The sequence below is a fragment of the Benincasa hispida genome, chromosome 12 (genome assembly GCF_027475165.1).
Source record: "Benincasa hispida cultivar pf3 chromosome 12, pf3_genome.v1.1, whole genome shotgun sequence".
Lineage (NCBI taxonomy): Eukaryota > Viridiplantae > Streptophyta > Magnoliopsida > Cucurbitales > Cucurbitaceae > Benincasa > Benincasa hispida.
The window spans coordinates 14,514,860-14,539,245 of record NC_143489.1 but is presented as its reverse complement, the minus strand read 5'-3'; the positions used below and the strand labels follow the sequence as shown (position 1 = coordinate 14,539,245).

The window sequence follows — 24,386 nt, the reverse complement described above, 5'->3', positions numbered from 1 at the left end:
TCCTATATATTTATATATGTTTTATTAAATATAAAAAAATGTATTTGTTGGTGAATATATGTTAACGTGTGCCCCATCATGAAACAAGGCCTTGCTACAGCGGTAGAGGTGGAACTTCAATAGCCTGGTGTTCAAAATTGAAATCTGCTGGGATATAATATTTTTTATTTTTTATTTTAACCGGTTTTTGTTTCTTAAAATTTCATATATATATATATATATATATATATATATATTAGCCTAAAATACTTCTCTTAATTTTATTTTTTTTACATGTGTTTATGTTTATAAACAAATATTTTTTAAATTTAGGTTGCTTCATTAACTATATGGTTATTGGTTTTTAGTTTTTGGAAATTATGGCATATAAATACCACTTTCACATAAAAGTTTTATACTTTGTTATTTACTAATTACTTTACCATTATATTAAAAATTATATTCAACTTGGTACATGTTTAATTATTAGATTTTAAAATTATGATTGAATCTAAACTTTTAATTTTAACTTCAATAACTTCCTAAAAATGTCTAAAAATATATAAACTTTTACATTAGTACCTAAAAATCTCATAAAATATTAAAAATATTAAAAAAAATTAATTATTATATTAGACAAAAAAATATTTTTTTCTAATTGAATTTCACAATTTTAATTGTGTAGCCAATAATTATATTATTTTTTTTTTTTAAAATATGCTACAATATATTAGACATACTAATTGACATATCAATGATGTAGTATATATTTTTAAGAGTTTAAGAATTAATTACAGATGACACAAATTTTAATGTCAATGGACTAAAATTATAACATTTTATAAAGTTGTCTTCTAACGTGAAAGTTTGGATCTATCACTGTCCATATATCCATTAATTACAATCGTTTGTCGATATTATATGATTTGAATATTATATAGATATATCAAAAATTATAAAATCCACCGCTGATATATAAAGGAAGATACGATAGGTGAGGAAAATATATAAGCGATGGAGGAAGTTCATAATTACAATCTACTTAATGTGTATATTCCTATATACACTAACTAGAGTAACATTTTCGTAGTATTTGTTTACCTTTTTCTCTATATATATATTCCTATATGAGTATCATTTAAAATCTCATTATTATCTTAGTACATTTCATCAAATTATCTAATCATAATCTGATATCTAATAAATTATTGTTATTTATTATTTTTTTTAAAATATTTAAATTCTTTTTTGGTGTGAGCGGAGGGAAGCATAGATAGGTGCACTCAAGTATTACCGTATACATCTCATATTGAGATTACATCTATGAGTTTTATTTTGAAATTTAATTTTATAAGTCTTGTAGACACGATTTAACAATAATTTTAAAGTAGAGCGCCTTTTCTTATTTATCTTTCTCTTCCACGATTTTTTTTTCTATTTATTAAGATTATATATTTATCACATCCTTCCCAAATTATCTTATTTGAACGTAGGACGAGTTGCGACAATAGTAGATCCCAAGCGTGCATTGGTACCTACTGTCAAATTCTTCCTGAACTTGAAAATTAACTTGAATTAAAATGCCTTCCTTACACAATTTAGCAATTACTAAAACTTAAGGGCTTAGCTACACATAGTAACAAACTGATAAGTCAACGACTGGAAATTCAAATGAAACGCATTTTCATTAAAACATTTTAAGAGGTAAAATCTTGCAACTAGACCAACCTGGTGCGAGTTGTAAGGAGTCTTGGTCTCGAGTCGAGTTGGGGTGTCATTTCATTCTCGTAACGGGAGTGAGTGCACCGCAAGATCAGACAAGTGACTCCACGTGATTTTACTTGAAAATCTTGATAATTTCCTTTAAAATAATAATAATAAGATAAATTTTTTAAATCATTCATAAAATTTGCAAATATTTCTTTTTATAAATCAGTCATCAATTCTTCTAAAATCATACATATAATAATTGACTTCATGAAATCTCATGATGTTTAATTAATAATAATTATTTCATAAAATAAACCACTCATCGAATTTCTGAAGTATAAAATTTAGATCGTAAGCTGCTCTAATTTCAGTTTGTTCTAGAGTATTAATTTAATTATCATACTCAATGCGGTATCAAAGAGACCATGACACCAAATTTTATTCATTAATTCAACTTTTCACCTTTACACACAACCCATATTAGATGAAATTCTCAATTCTCTACACATACTCTACATTTTATCAATTTGTATACTTTTATCATTTTCCTTAAATCAATTTAGATTTATTCTCTCCCAAAGTTTCCTCCCACATTTTAGGCTTCAAGATAAACCAATTTTCTCTCTATTATCATCTCCCCAAAAATAGTATTCTTTTATGGTTCTTATCTAAATATATATTATAAATATTTGTAATAATTCATGTTTCTTGTCCATATAAGTATACATCCTACTTACCATTTTACCTATAAATAGTGGCATGTGGTTGGATCTCAATAGAATGCACATTGGTGAGAAATCCACCTCAAAATTCCATTAATTTTCATATCCAATTTTATAATTTTAGTTATTTTATTTATTTATTATTATTATATAAATATATTATTATATTATATTTTCTCTATATCCGTGTTCTCGTCGTGCTCCTCAATTTTACAACACGTTATCAGCACGAGCTCCTGCCATTTTTTCCACTAAAGGTAAGTCCTAAAGGTAAGACGGTTTTTTTCTCTTCGTTATAATTAATAAATTTAATGTTATTTTGCATATTCAATATCTATTAAATTTCTAATATAAGTACAATATTTTACGATAGTGCTGTCATGACAAATCTCACAAATTAGAATTTTTCACCCTTGATATTAACAACAATAATTATTTTTCATGGGTACTTGATGCCGAAATCCACCTGGATGCTATAAATCTTGGAGAGATATTAAAGAAGGAAATACGATAACCAGTTAAACAAAACAAAAGCTATGATTTTCCTTCGTCATCATCTCCACAAGGGATTGAAAATGGAGTATCTTACAATAAAAGATCCCCGTATCTTGTGGAAAAATTTGAAAGAGAGGTATGGTCATAAAAAAAAAAAGAAACAGTTATTTTTTCTAAAGCTCATTATGAGTGGATGCACTTGAGGCTATAAAATTTCAAATCAGTAAGTGATTACAACTCCGCATTATTCAAAATTAATTCGAAATTATTGTTATGCGGAGAGAAAATTACTGATGATGATATGCTAGAGAAAACATTTTCTACATTTCATGTCTCGAATGTGCTCCTGTTGTAGCAATATTAAAAGAAAGGTTTTAAACAATATTCTGAATTAATTTCATGTGTTCTCGTGGCCGAACACAATAACAAGTTATTGATGAAGAACCACGAATCTTGACCAACTGAAACAACATCATTCCTTCAAGTGAATGTTGTGAATGTTAATAATCGTGATCGAGGTCGTGGTCGTGATCATAGTCAAGGTCATGATCGTGGTAGAGGAAGAAATAATTATTATTTTCGTGATGATCATTATGATTTAAATTTCAAATGAACTACACAAAATGATGATCACAAAGGAAAAGTTCCACAAGATAAAAATTCAAAGAGTGTTGAAAATAAATGTTTTCGATGCGGAAAGACTGGGCAATGGTTAGTACCTGTTGTATGTCAAAACACTTAGTTGGCCTCTATAAGCCTCCGTGAAGGAAAAGGAGAAAAATGTGGAAGCAAATTTTGCATATAGCAGAATAATGACATATTTGACCCATCCCACATGACAAATTTGGATGTTGCGGACTTCTTTGAATCTCCTGAAGACAAGATTGGTATAGTTGGTGGAATATCAAGTGTTTCTTTTGACTTTGAGAATTTCTAAGCTTAATGTTGCGAACTTCATGTTTTTTTTTAGTAACTTTTGTATATTTTAAGTGCTATTTTTCTTATTGAAATTATTTTCTTTTAATGAAGAAACAAGGATCATTTTCATATGTTAGGTATTTAAAAAATGAGAAAAGAAGATCTATGCCTAGTAGAGAGTGCAACTACACATACAATACTTATAAATAAAAAAATATTTTTCAAATTAACAATGCTGGAAGCAAAAGTCAATATGATATCCAGTTCTGCAAATTTGATCGAAGGTTTTGGAAAAGCAAATATTATTTTTCATAGAGGAACAAAATTTACAATTGACAATGCATTGTTCTCTAGTCAATCAAAGAGAAATTTTCTAAGTTTTAAAGATATATGTTGCAATGGTTGTCATATTGAGATTGATAGTAAGAATAATGTGGAATACCTATATATCATATCCACTGTCTCAAATGAAAAACATATATTGGAAGAGTTGTCTGCTTTATCTTCTAGATTATATTGTAGTTATATATGAGTAATTGAAACATATGCAACAATGAACCTGAAGTTCATGAATCTAGACATATTTACAATTTGGCATGACCAGTTGGGTCATCCAGGATCTATAATAATGAGGATAATTATTGAGAATTCAAATAGACATCCATTGAAGAGTCAGAAGATTCTTCAATCTAATGAATTATCATGTGATGCTTGCTCTCAAGGAAAATTAATAATAAGACTATCACAAGCTAAAGTGGGGACTAAATCACCTGCATTTTTAGAACGAATTCATGGTGATATATGTGGACCTATTAACCCACCAAGTGAATCATTTAGATATTTTATGGTATTAATAGATGCATCCAATATATGGTCACTCGTGTGCTTATTATCAAGTCAAAATTTTGAATTTGCAAGATTACTTGCTCAAATAATTAAGTTAAAAGCACAATTCCTTATTATAAAATTAAGATAATTTTTCTTGATAATGTTGGTGAATTTACATCCCAAGCTTTTAATAATTATTGTATGTCAATTGGGATAAGTGTTGAACATCCTGTAGCTCATATTCATACACAAAATGGTTTAACATAATTATTCATAAAACGTTTGCAATTAATTGCAAGACAATTACTTATGAGAGCTAAGCTTCTGTCATCTGTATGTGGACATGCTATTTTGAATGCAACGTCACTTGTACGCATTAGGCCAGTAGATTATCATAAGCACTCACCATTACAATTAGCTTGTGGTCATGAGCTAAATATTTTCCATCTAAGAATTTTTGGGTGTGCAGTATATGCTCCAATTGCTTCATTACAATATACTAAGATAGGTCCTCAAAGAATTTTAAGAATATATGTTGGATATGATTCCCCATCAATTATTAAATATCTTGAACCCTTGACAAGTGATGCATTTACTGCATGATTTGCTGATTGTTATTTTAATGAGACAAATTTTCCAACATTAGTGAAAGGAATTAAGAAATTGGAAAAAGAAATTACATGGAATGCAACGTTATTGTCTCATTTAGATCCCCGTACAAGTCATTGTGAACTTGAAGTTCAGAAAATAATTCATTTGCAAAATATAGCAAATCAATTACCAGGTGCAAAGAAAGTAACTAAGTCCCATGTACCAGCTGCAAATGTTCTATTAAAAATTGATATCCCAACACAATAAGTTATCACTAATGAGTCTAGAACATGCCAGAGTGTGTTCCAAAGATAAAAATCCTCGAAAACGAAAAATAAGTAGATTTGGTTAAGGATGTAAATACCCATGAATAAATCATTGTCATGACTAGTGAGGAAAGTGAAATACCTAAAGATAATAATGAAATTTCAATAAAGTATGTCATGATAGGAAAAAGGTGGAATCGAACTAATGTAGTTATTGACAACATTTTTACATATAATGTTGCTCTTGATATTATATCTAAAAATGAGGATCCTAGACCAAAATCTGTTGAAGAATGTCGACATGAAAAAGATTGGCTTAAGTGGAAACAATCAATCGAGGCAAAATTAAACTCACATTCAAAACAAAAGGTTTTTAGACAGTAGTCTGAACATTAGAAGATGTCAAACCTGTAGGATACAAATGGGTATTTGTGTAAAAAAGAAATGAAAATAATGAGGTCATAAGATACAAAAGAAGACTAGTTGCACAAGGTTTTTCACAAAGACTAGCTATTGTTTATGAGGAGACATATTCTCCAGTGGTGAATACAATTACACTAAGATATTTAATTAGCTTGACTGTGAATAAAAGTCGAGATATATATCTTATAGATGTAGTCACAACATATTTATATAGATCTCTTGATAATGATATTTATATAAAAATCCCAGAAGAATTTAAGGTACCTGAAACATATACATCAAATTTCTGGGAATGGTGTTCAATAAAGTTACAGAGTTCACTATATGGATTGAAACAATTAGGACGAATGTGGTACAATCGCCTGAGTGGATATTTATTGAAAGAATGATATCAAAATAATCCAATATGTCCATGTGTTTTTATAAAGAAATCACAATCAGGATTTACTATTATAACTGTATATGTTGATGACTTGAATATAATTGGAACTCCTAAAGAGCTTTAAAAGGCAATAGAATTTTTTAAGAAAGAAATTGAGATGAAAGATCTCGGAAAAACAAAATTTTTCCTTGGTCTGCAAATTGAACATTAGCAGATGGAATATTTATTCATCAGTCAACTTATACAGGAAAAATTTTGAAAAGATTTTATATGGACAAAGCACATCCATTAAATATTCCAATGGAAGTCCATTCATTGGATATAAAGAAAGATATATTTCGACCACGAAAAGATAATGAAGAACTTTTTAGTCTTAAAGTACCATATCTTAGTGCAATTTGTACACTTATGTATCTTGCTAATAAAACAAGACCTGATGTTGCGTTTTCAATAAATTTATTAGCAAAATATCTTTAACAACAAAAAGACATTGGAACAGAATTAAGCATATTCTCTATTATCTCCGATGAACAATCGATAAGGGTTTGTTTTATTCAAATAAATCAAATTTTGATCTAGTTAGTTATGCAGATTCTAGATATTTATCTGCTCCACACAAAGTTAGATCTCAAATAGGTTATCTGTTCACTTGTGGATGAAGTGCTATATCATGGTGATTAGTGAAACAGACTATAATGGCCACTTCCTCAAATCATGCTGAAATTCTTACAATTCACGAGGCTAGTCGAGAATGTGTATGACTAAGGTCAATGACTCAAAACATTCGTGAAACGTGTGACATGTCTTCTAATAAAAATTTTCCAACAATATTATACGAAGATAACATAACTTGCATAGCCCAAATCAAAGGAGGACATATTAAAGGAGATAGAACAAAACATATTTTACCGCATCTTTTCTACACTTATGATCTTGAAGAAAACGGCAACATCACTATATCACAAATTTGTTCGAAGGATAAACTGACAGACTTATTTACAAAGGCATTACCAGCCGCAACTTTTGAAAAATTGGTGCATAACGTTGAAATGCAGAGACTCAGAAATCTTAAGTGATGTTTTCGTAAGGGGGAGTAAATATATTGTATTATTTTAGGAGTATGTATTATATGAAATATGTACTCTTTTTCCTTCACAGTTTTAACGAGACATATTTCATATATATATATATATATATATAGACATCTAAGGGCGAGTATTATAAATATCATAAAAATAGATGTCTAATGCTTAGTGTTCTAAAAGCCATGTGTCATTTTTCATATTGTTCATGTGCTTTGTAATAATTCTTTGGTATTCATGTAAGTCCACATCCTACTTGTCACTTTGCCTATAAATAGTGGCATTTGGTGAATCTCAACATAATGCACATTGGTGAGAAATTTACTTCAAAATTCCATTAATTTTCATATCCAATTTTATAATTTTAGTTATTTAATGATTTTAGTTCTTTTATTTTAGATTATATTTTATTTATTTATTATTATTATTATATAAATATATGATTACATTATATTTTCTCCAAATCCGTGTTCCAGTCGTGTTCCTCAATTTCATAACAATATATATATTCTTTCACTTTTTTTCCAGCTCCAGCCCCTATTTCATTCATTTCAAAATTCTCTTCTTCTTAAAAATCACATCTTGAAACCCATTTCTCCACCTCTTCCTTCATTATCGACCCTCAGTAATTGCCTTCATTTTACTTTTCCATCTCACAAACACTTCCTCTTCTCCAATTTTTTTTTTTTTTTAGATTCTAAACAAATTCTTAACAATTTATCATGTTTGAAGAAAACCCATAAAAACTAAAATTAAATTATCATTTTTCGTACTCTACTATTCAATATTTCACATAATGAATATATCAGAAATAGATATGTTATTGGTAAATAGTTTGATAGTTATAGTTTATGTTCTTTGTAAATAGGTTGTTAGATTGTTACCTTTTGTAACTAATTATTGTTTGGCCTTCACTAGTATAAATATGGCTCAGGCCCAATTAATAAAAAGTGTGAGGTTGATTTATTAAAATTCCCTGGTTAATATGGTATCAGAAGTTCTTCCTTCTCTCAATAAAAATTTTTCATTTATCTTCAACCTTCTGCTTTTCATTCGTTCATCCTCAACTTCATGCCATATATAATGGAAATCATCCCATCAACTCTGAAGAACTAGTCAATCCTAACACAAATTCTTCCAACAATCCTAAAATTCTTGTTCCTTAGAATGCATCATCTCCATCTCTGATCTCTCGAAATCAATCTAAAGCATATCTCAGTCCATATTATCTTCATCATAATGATAACATGAGCCTTGTTCTAGTTACAAAGCCTCTTAACAAAAAAAAAAAAAAAAATCTATTTCTTAGAGTCGAGCCATTGTGATTGGATTATTTTTCAAGAATAAACTTGGTTTCATTGACGACACTCTTTCGCGACCAACCGGTGAACTTCTTCCAGCATGGATTCGAAACAACATAGTTATTGCATGGATTTTGAATTCCATTTCAAAACCTATTTTTTCCAGCATTCTCTTTGTTGATTTTGCTTGAGCAATCTGGCTTGATTTGCAAGAACGATTTCAAAGGAAAAATACTTCACGAATCTTTTAACTCAAGAGGACTCTTGCAACATTGTCTGAAAATCAAGACTCGATTAATATGTACTTCACAAAATTTAAAGCTCTCATTGATGAACTTAATACATATTGTCTTTTTCGCAATTGTGAAGCATGTCGTTTTGGTCATTTTGGCCTTCTCCTTTTCGATTGATGCAATTAAGCTCCGTTTTGGTCCATTTTAGCTCCATTTCATTGCTAGCGCCCCATTCTACCCTTAATGTGCTCAAGACCCACAAAATAGCCAATTGAACATGTAAAATACAAGAACAATCCTAAATTAAGTAAAGCTAGCAAATTTTCAGTGCTATCACATACAATGCCCTTGAATTGATCTTCACTGAGTTTTTCAAACAGAATGGAGTTATACACCAGTTCTCGTGTCTAGGCTGCCCCCAACAAAAATCTGTGTAAAACAAAAGCATCAACACATCATTAATGTTGCTCGAGCATTATTTTTCTAGTCCCAAGTTCCTTTATCCTTTTGGGGAGAGTGTTTACTAACTGTAGTTTTTCTCATTAACTAACACCATTTAAGTTGCTTAGTTGGAAGTCTCCTTTTCAGATGCCCATTAGTTTCATATCAGATTATCATGCAATGAAATTGTTTGGTTCTCTATGCTTTGCATCCACTCTAACCCAAGGATGGCACAAGTTTCAATCGAGGGTTATACAAGCTGTTTTTATTGGGTATCCTTTCAGAATGAAAGCATACAAGTTGTGTGATATTGAACAGAAGAAAATTTTCTTCTCAAGAGATGTCGTTTTTCATGAGCATGTCTTCCCATTTTACAAAATCTCAAAAAATAAAAATGTTGGTGACTCATTTCCTAGAATTGTCTTGCCCACGTCATTTATTGAAATGTAGACTCTCCTAGATGGAGAAAAATACTATTGTCCCACCAGTTTCAAAATTAGCTCCTGATTCTATTATCAACAGTCATAATGGTCATATTATTCAATCATCGTTACCAGAACCTAATTCTACATCTTCTTCATCACAGGTGCTGCATTCGTAACATGCGATGAAATGAGTAAGATTTATGAGGTTATAACGCTTTGTTTTATCTGGAAGAATCCGAGTGCAAATTCAATCAGAGTCCTGGTAAGTCCAGGGTTGAACTCAGGAATTTCTTGTAAATGTACGATGAAACTAAAAATACGATCTTAAAGAAAATCGAAATGCTCAAACAAGGGGTTGATTGAAGGTGTTATTCTAATTCTAAACTCTATGCAATGAAAATTATGCCCAAGTAAAACAGTGTGGATTATGGTTGTTAGTGATAGATATGCAATGATAGGGTTGAGAAGAATTTTCACTAATACTTCCTAAGCAACTAAATGGATTATGCGTTCAAGTGATGCACTCGATGTTACGATCATCACTTCTCAGTATATCTGGCCACATTATCTTATCTCTAAGATGCACGCGAAGAATGCAATTTGCAAAAAGTATACTTATTTATAAGGAACATCTTCTCTTGTTTTATGAGTTCCACATCTAAATCTTTCAAACTCATATTAAATTTTCTTAGAACAATCTTTCAATTTATTCAAGTAACGGATATAAGCATACATAAAACAAGTAGATTGCATGATTCTCTTGTTGCTTAGTAGCGTTATCTACATACTTCTCAACCCATTAGACAATTTAGCTACGCATGATAATGATGGATAAGATAAATAAAGGATAGAATGAATATGCATTCATATTGTAAAGTTTGAATTTGTCAAAGTCAAAATTACAATGCAAACACACTTTAAGAGAAAGAAAGGGATAAAGATTCAAGTCGTGGTGTGCAATCTCTTGCTCCCTTCTACTCTACTGGCAACTGCTTCACTCAGATTATCGAACGATGGTATCCCTCTTCTTTTTCCATAGGAATCCTAATTTCTCACTAAGGTATTTATATGGCTGAATGGGAAGGATTTTTAGCATAGTTTTCTTCTCATAATTTCTTTCGTCCCTCAGTATATATATTTTCTGCATGGTGATTGCGTAGGTATTTATAGGCATCTGAGGATGTTTTTTCTTTTCTCTTCCTCATGATTGTGCTGATGGGGTGCATTAAATTTCATACCCTGACACGCCGTCAACAATGTGTTAGAAGTTCACCGAATCTTCAATGAAGTTCTCTTGGTTCTCTTGTCGGCCACCAACTCAATCTATGATTTGACTTCCACTGCCCATGTCATGCTTCATTGTCATAGCTGGTTATGCGATCATATGTTTCCCTGGTCACATTAGCGATTTTCTGCATAAAGATAGCAATTTTAGCCCGTAATTAAGATATATCAGATGTTGAAATTGTATGATCGCATACTCCAATTTTTGTATGAATTCTTTGGTATATGTGTCATAATTTCATACCTTTTTCTTATTTTTTTAAAGGAAAGAAGTACAATAACTTGTATTTCAACAAGTTATCAACAGATCACTGAATCATCTGCTAAAATCTCCCTTCAACAGTTCTTAAAGAGCCTCAAAACCCACTAGTATAGTCGTTACCCGTAAAATCCACTAGAATTTTTCAGCCTCATTCATACCTACGTGCCTATCATTACAATTTGTTAACCATGACACCATGTCCAAAGCCTTCTACCAAACATCCTATTGATAAATACCTTTCATATAAAAAATTATCACCACAATATAGAAACTTTCTTGCAAATTTCTACTACTCGAGAACCAAATTTCTACCATGAGGTTGTTAAATGTGATCATTGGAGACAGGCAATGAAGGCTGAGTTGGATGTCATGGAAGTTAATCGTACGTGGAGTATTGTTTCTTTGCCTAAGTGTAAAAACTCTGTTGGATGTCGTTGGGTATATAAAACCAAACACGAAGCTAATGAGTTCATTAAAAGATACAAGGCAAGACTTGTAGCCAAAGACTACACTCAACAAGAAGGTCTCGACTACTATGAGATTTTTTTATTTTATCACCAAAATGGCTATTGTCAAAACTTTTCTTACTGTTGCAGTTTCCAAATAATGGCCACTCCTTCAGCTCGATGTCAATAACACTTTCCTACACGGTGACTTATTTAATGAGGTATACATGGATTTTCCTTTAGGCCATAAACCACTTGTTCCACTTCAAGGAGGAGAACGTGGTTTACAAGCTTTACAAATCCATTAATGGTTTGAAACAAGTTTTAAGCTAATGATTTGCCAAATTTTCTGCCTTTTTGTTATCCTTGGGATTTCAATAGTTAAGAGCATATTACTCCTTATTCATTAAAGGAAAAGATGAGGCTTTCGTAGCTCTCCTTGTTTATGTAGGAGCTAGCTATGTTTACTTTGAGCATCTTAAGACCATTCTCAACAAGGCTTTCAAATTGAAAGATTTAGGCTCCTTGAAGTTTTTTCATAGTCTTTAGTTAGCTCGATCCAAGTGAGGATTTTTTTTGTCCCAATGATATTACACTTTACAACTTATTGAAGATTTTGATTTGCTCGGGGCCAAGCCAACTGCTTTGTCAATAGATCCTTATATAAAGTTTAATGCTAATGATACTGACCTCCTTAAAGCTGCCATTATTTATAGAAGATTAATTGAAAAGCTCTTATATTTAACAATCTCGAGACCAGACATCACTTTTACAGTCCACAAACTAAGTCAATTTATGGCTAAACCTACTTGGACACATCTCATTGCAACTCATCACTTAATAAGGTACTTAAAAGGTTCCCCTGACAAAGGTACTCTTTTGCCTAAAGTCACAAACTTTTTCATTTGCACATTTGTTGATGCAGATTTGGGATCTTGCCTTGATACTAGGCAATCTGTAATTAGTTTTTTCATTTTCTTGGGCAACTCTCTTGTGTCATAAAATTCCAAAAAGAAACAAACAATCCTTTGTTCATCAACTGAAGCTAAGTATCACATGTTAGTTATTGCAAGTTGTGAGATATTGTGGGTTTGGTGCCTTCTTATTGAGCTGCATATTATGTCTTCTTCACCATCACTTCTTTTTTGTGACAATCAAGCAACCGTTTACATAACATCTAATCCTATATTTCATGAGAGGACGAGACATATAGAATTGGATTACTTTGTTCGAGATCGAGTCATTGAAAATTCTATGAGGCTTTTGCCAGTTCGTTCCTCTATCCAGTTGTCATACTTCCTCCTAGGCTACCTTCTTAACTTGGAAAGAGATGTGAAGGCAATAGATGGCAATCCTTCTATGACACTCACTGCCTATCTAAGACCTGTAACCTATTTCCTTGCCTCTGTATAACCTAATAAACAAGCATATGTATGTTTGTGGACATCTCAAACTCAAGTCTTAGAGGCAATCGTAACTTATATAGTTGTTTAATTAGCTCCAACATTTCACAATCATTACATAAATATTTACAGACCAGGGCTCATATTCTAAGATCTACATCATAATTATAGACTTGAGTTCTTTCCAATTCCCATCTAGTATGTACATGACTACAAAGCTACTAAAAACATAATATAAACCTAAGAACTTCTGAGATAACTAGGGCCTTTGGAGATGTGTGGTAGACTGCTAGCTGCAAGCTAGGCATCGTAAACTTGATCGCTATTAGAAAGCAAAACATTTTGAAAACATGACTGAGAAGCTCAGTGAGTGACTATTTAATAAAATAAAAAACATACGTTATACTAAAAAAAAAAAAAAACTATTGTAAATCAACAAGCTTTTCAAACTTTGAGTTTTATAAAATATGCATAGGAAACAATAACTTTGTAAAATCAACTTGTCTCGTAGAACATCTGAAACCCTGAAAACATGACATGGTTTACATAAATCTTATCATACTTAGCTTTATAATAGTACCTTTGAATCTTGGTTGAGGTAGAGTAAGCTCAATACACTCAACATCATTAACTCTCATACGTGCATGTAAAAATTCCCCCGAAAAGCTAAGCACCCCTACACACAACTCAAAGTCTCTATGTGCGCCAAGGCGGGTCCCAAAGACCTATATGATATGTAATAATTGAATTTTTCGAATACCTTCATCTCCTTGAGTATCAGGAGCCTTAAAGCGAGTCCAAACATTATTTTGTAAAGTCGTTCTTAATAATGCTCATTTTTAATCCATAAATGCAAAGCATGAGAAAATATTCTTCAAAGAAACATCATGCTTAAGAATCATCTAAGAAAACTCATTCCATGAAATCATGCTTGAAACTATCATGTGAGGATAACATATAAACCTTACATTAAGTAGATCATTTCTCAACATGGCTTTAAATACGACAACTCGTTTTACAAAGAACCATGTTTAAGTAAAAGCTCATTAACCATCCATAGAACATTAGTCTAGGAAATCTCAATTTTAGAAAATCAAAGTTAAATTCATGACAGTAGTTAAGTAATTCAATTCAAGAAAACTATGCTTTAACATTCAAAGTCTTTAATTTAAAAAGAACATTGTCACTCACAGATATTTAATTGACTCCCATTGGCTTGTAGGCTTTTCTAATCTCATATTAGCCTATAACATAAGTTAATTCCCCTTGGTTAACTTCTTGGGTATTTTAAGCACTTAACAAATTTAACCATCTAAACATACTCTTAAAAATCCTAATTAATCTTTAAATCCATATGTAAATCGATACTTAGTCATTTTAGGGCTTAAAAATCCATGGTATTTCTTGATGGCCTAAAAAATAGCTTACCAACTTAAAACTCTCAAAATTAGGTCAATGTCATGCCCATAGTAGTTAGACGCACGGTTAGGCTAGATGTGGGCACTGGGACATGCACGCAGGTGCTTAAGTGCACACTCAGGGCCTTCAGATGGGTGGTTAGGCCAACAGTACACACGTAAGCGCTAGGCATCGAGGGTACGTGGATTGGGCATCGAACGAGTGCATGTCTAAGCGTAGAGTATGGGTGAACGACTATCCGTCAAGCGTGGATGAGCAAGCACTACCCCGTCACTCGATTGGTATGGTATGATGTAAGTTTATTATTGTGTTATTCAATTCCCATTGAATGTAAAGAATAATTTTTTTTATTGAATTACAGACAATCGAGAAGGGTGAAAAAGTAGGCCAAGTAGAATTATTTTACAAAAGTCATTTCTCAGAGAAGGATGGGTGGATAAGCGAAGCCACCAAAGAAGCATAAGTAAGTTATATTTTATCATATATGCATAATTTTATATTAACCCTTATATATAATATATAACATAAAAAAAACTATTATAAACATAGTTGGCAATGCAAGAGGAAATTAGAAAGTCATAACAAGATGGGGTTGAACCAACAATAGTGGAAATTTTTTGTGAACAGGTTTTGGGAAAATGATCAGGCCACACTAAAGGTTTTGGATGGAACCCAAAACCCAATTTAGCTACATCTTTCTCGCACATTGAGAAAGACATTGTGAATAAGTATGAAAAGGTTGAGGCAGAGGTGACAAGCTTAAAGGAGAAAAATGTCATGTTAAAGTAAATAGTTTCGGGTTTTCAAGATCAATTGACTAAAATCACAAGATAGTTAAGTGCATAACAAATGCAAGGAGATGGACCTTCGAACTGTTGGGGTTAATGCCCAAGTCTCGTGTCTTGTAGTTTGTAAATAGTTTTTACAAACCCTTGTGATTTATAATATATGATATTTATTTCACTTCTAGTTTTGCTCATTTGGATGTTTTATTTGCTTTACCAAAAACCAATAAACTAAAATCCCTGATTGTCTTTATGTAATTTAAGCATGTATGTATTGACATACAAGTGGATCATGTCTTAACTGATAACCAAAATGGTCTGTAATATATGGATATAGGAGGGAAACCTTATCCTAGTAATGCTACGGATGCGATCCACTTTGTGGAATAGTTACAAGTATTGTGACTTATCACAAATGGTCTACTCCTGATCATTCGTGTAAGGGAGATACGAGCGGGGGTGTCCTATATAAAGAGTTTGTATAAGACCTGACCATGAAGTGTTAACGTCTCGTTATATAACACTATTCATGACAGAGACTTCACTTCACTAGGATGACTATAGGTAACGTGACCTCAATCCTGAGTGAGTTGGGAACTCCTACCATTGAGAACGATCCTTTGATTTGCATGGGTGCGAGTGGTTAAGCTGCTGACTCAAACCTACCACTTTGGGGATTCTTTTGATTTGGGAGATAGGAACTCAGCTACACAAGATGAAATTCACTCATTCCCCGAAGTAGGGGTAAGTAGATAGATAGCTCCCTTAAGGGATGATTCCAGGGCTTGAACGATATGGCGCCACACACCTTCTCATTGCCCGAGAGGTTTCACACATAGTAGGACTATGTTGTATTGTTCATTAGAGGGATCGGTGGTACTTAAGGAGTGGGTAACTACAGGGGCAAAACGGTAAATTGGCCCAGCTGTACTTACGAGCATCTGTGAAGGGTTATCATATTCATGATTGGTTATATCCGATGGACACAAAAATATATCTGTGTCAAGAAGAGTTCAGTTGTCGGTCTTTAATGGAATGCCTAGCAGTTAATGGATGGTGGATCTCGTGGCTAAAGAGTTTAGTTAGCTATTTATGTACCGTTGGAGCTTCGAGCCATAGGTCCATAAGTCCCCTTGGTAGCTTGGATAAAAGTTAAGAATCAGTTTTTAGATCAGTTCGAAATGTTCAAATTGACAAGGAGTTTGATTATATATGATATAATTGAACTAGTTAATTATATATGATATGATTAACTAAATGTATGAGATACATTATTTTTGAGGAAATTGGATATAAATATGATTTATATCATGTAGAGGAGAAAACACTATAGTTGATATATGATATCAAACTATAGGTTATGAATATAGTATGATTATATTTATTATTTTATTAATTGGACGGTTTTGAGATAATTGATCGGCATTTTCTCCGAATTCGTGCATTAATGGGAAGTTTAATTCAGTTATAGTAACTAAAGAATAAAATGAAAATGGTTTTCATTTTGCAAAAAACACGCATAATCACTCACGGTGTGATAAGCCTTCTATCACTTAGTGTTTGAAAGCCTATACGATAATGTCTGCTTACTAAACAATCGCATACCCGTACGCCCTTTATCTAAACGATCGCTTACCTTTTCATAGACAAACGTTTATTGCCTAAACATAACTAAACGATCGTATAGACGATCGCTTAGCTTTTACTACACGATCGTGTACCTCGCACTAAACGATCAAGCACCCGACTATATGATAGTCTTTACATTCTCCCACTTGCTTGATCCTTTGTACACGATAGCCTTTCCTCCCCCCCTCTATCAATTCCTTCAAAGCCCACCCTTTGGATTCTCACTCCGAGAATACTGAGGACTCCGAGTGGTGGTATATATTCTCTCGGTCTTTTATTTTTATCCTTTAAGCATGCCAGTAATTTAGCATTATCAATGCATATCTGTATGTTCGAATATATATGTGAAAATTCTTTCACAATGAATTGGAAAGATTCGTTTTCGCTCATAGGTACTCTTGTATAAGAGTTCCTTTACGTACAACTAGGTACGTTATGACAACTTTCAGTTCTTGGTTAGTGGATTTAGAAACTTAATTTGGTTGTTGGTAGCTATCCTGCAATTATGGTACCCACTTCAAATATGAGCATTGTAGTGGATTTAGGAACTTCATTTGTTTGTTTTGTGGCTATCCTATAGTTACTGTAGCCACTTTAAATATGTTTGTTTTTACTTGTTGCCACTTGGGGGCAGGGGATATATATGTTGTAATTATTTTTTAGATTATCTAAAAGCCTAATTGTGCACTTTAAAGAAACTTTGTTCTTGTATTTATTTGTAGGGATTCGAGAGTTGAGTTATATGCTTTTAGGATGATCGAATGATGGGTTTAGCCTTGGAAAGAATCTAGGTGGAATTAGGACACGTTCGTAGCTTGGGAGGGGAGGGGTGATGTATATGTTGTAGTTGTGTTTTAGATTATCTTGAAGCCTAATTGTGGACTTTAAAGGAACAAGTTCTTTGCTAATTTGCAAGGATCCAATAGTTGTGGAGGTTTGGCATTTATCTATTTGTTTAAGTGAATTTATGACATGCTCGTAATGCGGGGGAAGGGTTCACATTTTAATTATAACCATTTTAATAACTTTTTAGATAGTAAAATCGTTGTTTGTGGTGTTCATATTTTAATTATGAACATTGACAACATGTTTGTAGCTTGAGAGAGGGATCATTCCTCATAACCATTTTAAACATTTTGTTTTTCCTATTTGAGGTTGTTCGTGTAAATTCTTAAAGATCATTTTTTTTTTTTTTTTTTTTGAGATTGCAAGAAGATTTTGTGAGATGATTACTTAGTTTGATTTAGTATTTCACTTATTTTGGCTTAGGGTATTTTGGTTTAGGGAAGATTAAATTGTTTTTTCCTATATAAGGGATGTGTAAGAAGTTAGAAAAGCTCAAATTTAATTATATATATACAAATTTTGTTCGTAAAATTTTATAGCTTGTGTATTGAATATTAGTCTTATTTTTAAATATATAAGCTTACTTTTGTTATATTTATCCTCAGTTGATTTATTTGAAGATTAATTTTTGTTTGTACATAATTAGGTATTAATGAAATAAAAAAAATGGTTATTTAATTGTTACAAAAAATATATAAAATTATAAACAACTTATACCAACGCAAATAAACGTTGGCAAAAATATGTTTATTAAATTGAAATTTTGTTGTTTAGGACTATGCTTTTCCCGATGCAAATTGTATTTTGTTGGGAAAAAAACATATGCTGACGCAAGCAATCGTATTGCCAAAAATGATATCTATGCTGACGAAAATAGTTTTCGTTGGGAGGAACGTCTCCCGATATGGATATGACGACGATTATGTCGACGCAAAAAAATATGTTGGCATAACCTATCCTGATGTTTTTAATACTTTGTTCGACATTTTTTTCGTGGGAAAAGGTGAAAATTCTTACAGTGTACTTTTGCGCATTTTAATTTCTGCATTTAGTTTTCCTGTCAATCAAAAAACAAAAACCCTCAATTTTGTCGCTTTCCATAGTCAAATTTAGCTAATAAGAGATTCAATTCTTGGCCTCTTGTGGTTCGACCATGTGCTTCCCACTTGTGCTACCTAGTAATATAAGTAATGGTTCGGTGAATTTATAAATAATATTTGTTCGGTTAGAGGTCGTGGATGACGACGATTCTCTTAGTCCACCAGACGTACTCGAATATCTCAACTAGGTAGACACAAACCTCAGTGTCACTGATATAATTAGCAATAGGTAAACTTATTGACCTTAAACCAAAAAGGAAAAGGCCACAAGGAAATTAAACAAGTAAGCTATAATTGTAATTTTGTAAAACATACTCTAAAACATTAAACATTGAAACAGTTATTGAAGCAAAAGATAGTAGCACTGGAAGCCATTTGGAGCTTTCTTATTGCAGGCATTGAGAATCAAGAAGAGTGATAGTGGGATATTGAGATTGCTTCCCATTACATTGGCTTTAAGAGCAGCGCAAAGGCACACAGCAGGATCAAGATCAGCAAGCCCTTGGATCAGACTGCAGCAAGAAGACTTGCCGATGGTAACATTGACCACCCCGTCGAGCAATTTCGAACAAACACTAAGCTTAAGAGTATCTTTTGGGCAAATCCAGCATGAATAGTGTAGCGGAGAGGCGAAATAGAACACTTAAGGATATGGTAAGAAGTATGATTAGTCATTCTTCTCCACCAGAATCCCTCTGGGGTGAGGCACTAAAGACTGCAACATATATCCTTAATAAGGTACCTAGTAAAGCAGTAATTAAAACCCCTTATGAGCTATGGACAGGAAAGAAGCCTAGTATTAGGCATCTTCACATCTGGGGTTGTCCAGCTGAGGCTAGGCCTTATAGGCCTAATGAAAGAAAATTGGACTCAAGAACTATTAGCAGCTATTTTATTGGGTATTCTGAGCACTCTCGGGTTTCAAGTTTTATGATCGCACTTTTAGATCATTGTTTGAGACAGGAAATGCTAGATTCCTTGAGGATGTTGAGTTTGGAGGAGAAAATAATATAAGAAAAGTTGTCTTTGAAGAGGAATTGGTTTCTTTTCCTCATGTGATTATAAATGATGTTCATACTTCAATTCTTGACTTCATTGTTGAACCAATTATAGAACAAGACAACATTGGAGTCCCCGTTGTTGAACCTAAAGTTCAAACTCAACAACCTCAAGTAGTGTCATTAAGAAGATCTACTAGAGAGAGAAGAAGTGCAATTCCAGATGATTATATTGTGTTTTTTCAAGAACATCAGGATGATGTAGGCGTAATGGAAGATGATCCAATTAACTTCCAACAAGCTTTACAAAGTTCTAACGCTCAAAAGTGGATAAGTGCTATGGAAGAGGAAATAAAATCCATGAAAGACAATGACATTTGGGAACTTGTCGAACTGCCATCAGAAGTGAAACCCATAGGTTGTAAATGGATATTTAAAACCAAAAGGGATTCACATGGCAATATCGAAAGATATAAGGCTCGTCTTGTTGCAAAGGGTTTTACTCAAAAGGAAAGCATTGATTTCAAAGAGACTTTCTCTCCGGTTTCATCAAAAGACTCTTTTAGGGTAATCATGGTACTAGTAGCTCACTTTGATTTAGAGCTACACCAGATGGATGTAAAAATCGTGTTTCTCAATGGGAACATTGATGAGACGGTTTATATGGTGCAACCAGAAAACTTTGTGTCTGGTAATTCAAAATCTATTGTGTGCAAATTAAATAAATCCATCTACGATCTCAAGCAAGCCTCTCGTCAATGGTATCACAAATTCCATAAAGTGATAACCTCATTTGGTTTTGAGGTGAACATTGTGGAAGATTGTGTATATCACAAGTTCAGTGGGAGTAAATCAATCTTTCTAGTGTTATATGTCGATGACATACTCATAGCTAGTAATGATGTAGGTTTATTGCATGACACTAAGAGATTTTTCAAAAGAAATTTTGAGATGAAAGATCTTGGTGATGCTTCTTTTGTATTAGGAATTGAAATACTGCGAGATCGTTCTCAAGGTATTTTGAGATTGTCACAAAAGAACTACATTGAAAAGATCTTGAGTAGATTTGGCATGAAAGATTGTGCACCAGAAGATACCCTGATCACTAAAGGTGATAAATTTCATTTAGGTCAATACCCCAAGACCACACTCGAGACTAAAGAGATGCAGAAAGTTCCCTATACATCAGCTATTGGAAGTCTAATGTATGCCCAAGTATGTACGCATCCAGATATTGCGTTTATAGTTGGAGTGTTAGGCAGATATTTGAGTAACCCGGGGATGGATCATTGGAAAGCAGCCAAACGGGTTATGAGGTATTTACAGAGAACAAAAGATTATATGCTCACTTATCAGAGATCAGAAGTTTTGGAGATCATTGGGTATTCTGATTCTGATTATGTTGGATGTCAAGACACTTTGCGATCCACTTCAGGCTATATCTTCATGTTGGCTGGAGGAGCTGTATCTTGGAAAAGTGTTAAACAAATACTTATGGCTTCTTCTACCATGGCTGCGGAGTTTATAGCATGTTATGAGGCATCCAATCATGGAATATGGTTGCGAAATTTTGTCACTGGGCTACGGATAGTGGTTGGCATAGAAAGACCACTAAAATTATTTTGTGACAATAAATCGGCTATGATGTATTCCAACAACAACAGAAGTAATACGAAGTCAAAGCATGTAGACGTGAAGTTTCTGGTTGTTAAAGAAAGAGTTCAGAATGGTCAAACTTCGATAGAACACATAGGAACAAACTCTATGGTGGCAGATCCATTGACTAAAGGTTTACCACCTAAAGTTTTTCATGAGCATGTTGCTCACATGGGTGTTAGTCACTTTTCTGATTCCATGGTTTAGTGGGAGTTTGTTATTGAGGATATTCTTTGACCTTATTTTGTTTATTTTCTATATAAAATAAATTTGATGGTTTATGTTTTATTATCTGAACTTGTTTATCATGCATGCAGTTTAGCATAAAGTTTTTTAGAATGATCTTATTAAGAAATTTGGACCAGTTGGAAACAGGCATGATCTAGATCACTTTGCATGTAGTTTCTATGCTATCCATCCATACTTGATCTATGTCATTGAATGTATTGGAATTGGTGATCAAGGAAGGTTTAGTTACAAGGGTAGTGACGAAAGCCGCCTTGATTCCGTGCTAATATAGGAGATGGACCAGATTGAACTAAAAGGGAATCCTATTATTGAAATAACCTGTTTATGCACGCTTAAGGTTTATGTGATTTAATTATATTAGGTACATAGACATAGCCCAAGTGGGAGATTGTTAGACATATTTAAATAATAATATGTTTAATTAAAGTATGGGCTATGTATGTGGATTAATAATTTATCATATTGGGTTATTTTATTAGATTAGGCCCTATTATGTGATCTAATTAATTAAGGCCCTAGATTCCTTATTGAGTATGGAGGTAGAAGCTCATTCCTAGTTAATTAGGGTTTAATGGGAACCCTAATTGAACTAGTATATAAAGAGACCTTAGGCTATGGTCCCCAAGATACCAAAACAATAAGTCAATCTTTCTTGAATCCTATCTAGAGAGAGATCCCAGTAAGGGCATTCAGAGTTTTGGTTGAGGAAGACCATAGTTATCTATCATCATCTTGAAGTTATCATTAGTTTCTCAATGGAATCTGTTATGTAATTATTTTTGACAATTTGGCATGAATGATCCTAGAGTTTATCTATTCAATATAGATATTAAGAATTTATGCTATCATTTTTTTCCATTCTCATGGGTAGGTGTCGGGTTAGGTTGGACGAAACGTAACAATTACCACAGGCGGAGATGAGAGAGAAGAAAAGGAGATTGAGAATGAGGAGGAAGGCGAGAGTGAGGGCAGCTTTGGAAGCCATTGTTTGATATGTCTTGAAACTCAATGGAAACCAAAAGCTAATTATTCTTAATTGAAGGTTTGTGTGAGAGAATTGGAGATGGGGTTTTAGGGTTTTTATAGGGTTTAGTTTATGAATAATGAAGGTGGCCTACAAGGATAATCAAACTTTATAAAATTATATACTGTTAAAAAAAATAATGGTAACCCCATCATCCATGCATGTGTAATGAATTGAATTAAAAAATATTTAAAAAGCTCAGAAATTTATGTAAACTAATTTTGGACATTTGTGAGATGGGGACTCATCAAAATTTCTCATTTTTTCTTCCCTCAATCTTTGGGTACATAACTAACTTGAAAGGTTGACTTGAGAATTGAGATCCTGATTTTTGGTTGATATCTTATAATGTGAAAACGAATTTACTTTTAAGATTTATAGATTCATATAAATCTCAGAAATTATGCTGGACTACTATCGTGCTTAATTGAAGGGCTTTTTATAGCCTTTTCGTGATTGTATTTCATCAACTTTGAGTTTCTCTCTAGCTCCTTTGTACTATTATTTGAACAATACAACACTTTGAGATATAAGATATGATGAGGACAAGATGAATATGTCAACCTAATTGAGATTTCTTGATTCATCTACTGATCTCTCTATCTTTGTAGATTTATATTTGCCAGTCACCCATTACTTTATATTACTATTGTTTGCGCCCAACAATTATTTTTAAGACTATATAATCCTAAATCGGACATATTTAAGAGTGATTTTCATATTGTTAAAATCACTTTGTTGTATCTAAAACTACCATCAAACATGTTTTTATCCCAAAATATTAAAAATAGTTTTGAGGTGGTTTTAACAATTTCAAAGTTAACTTCCATACATACATAATAACCTAAGCCTTAACTTGACAAGTGAATAGTTATGCTTGTCCACTTAGATTTTTTCCCCTTTTATTTTTGTTTTTTTATCATTTCACAAACACTTTTAGATTTAACAATTTAAAGAATCTAAAACATGTTTTAGCATAAAAGAACAAAAGGAGGGAATGATATTACAAATACATCTGCTTCTAGCAAATAAATGGCTAAGAAGATTACAATGAAGCTAGGAGATGATGTGATGCTATGGAGGAGCCAATCTAATTGAAATTCTTTGGTGTACCTACTGATCTATTTTGGGTCTTTTTATAAGGAGAAATAGTCAAGAAGAGTACAATTCTAATCAAGAAACCTTTAACTCAATCACGGTTAGACCTGCAATTACTGTTTGAATATACTACTCCAAGACAGAATTTATAATTCAAATGGATTAAAGTGGAATAATTAACCCAAAAGGAGGAAGCATTCACCTGTTACAGAATGGATTGAGAAACCTTTTCATTTGTACTTTACAGATCAATTTCTTCAACTTGGCTATTCTTTCATCATTTTAAAAAACTGGTAAGGAGCCCCATCCTCATGGAATTATTGATTCATTCAACCCATCCTTATCTAGAAGATGAACAGATCTGGTGGTGGTCCATAAACAGACTTCCAAG

At 32.6% G+C, this 24,386-nt stretch overlaps 1 pseudogene; it reads right to left on the bottom strand.

The window, feature by feature from the left end:
- Window positions 1–19,310: 19,310 nt before the first annotated feature.
- LOC150031793 (14 kDa proline-rich protein DC2.15 pseudogene) lies at window positions 19,311–22,858 on the bottom strand (annotated as a pseudogene).
- Window positions 22,859–24,386: the final 1,528 nt, after the last annotated feature.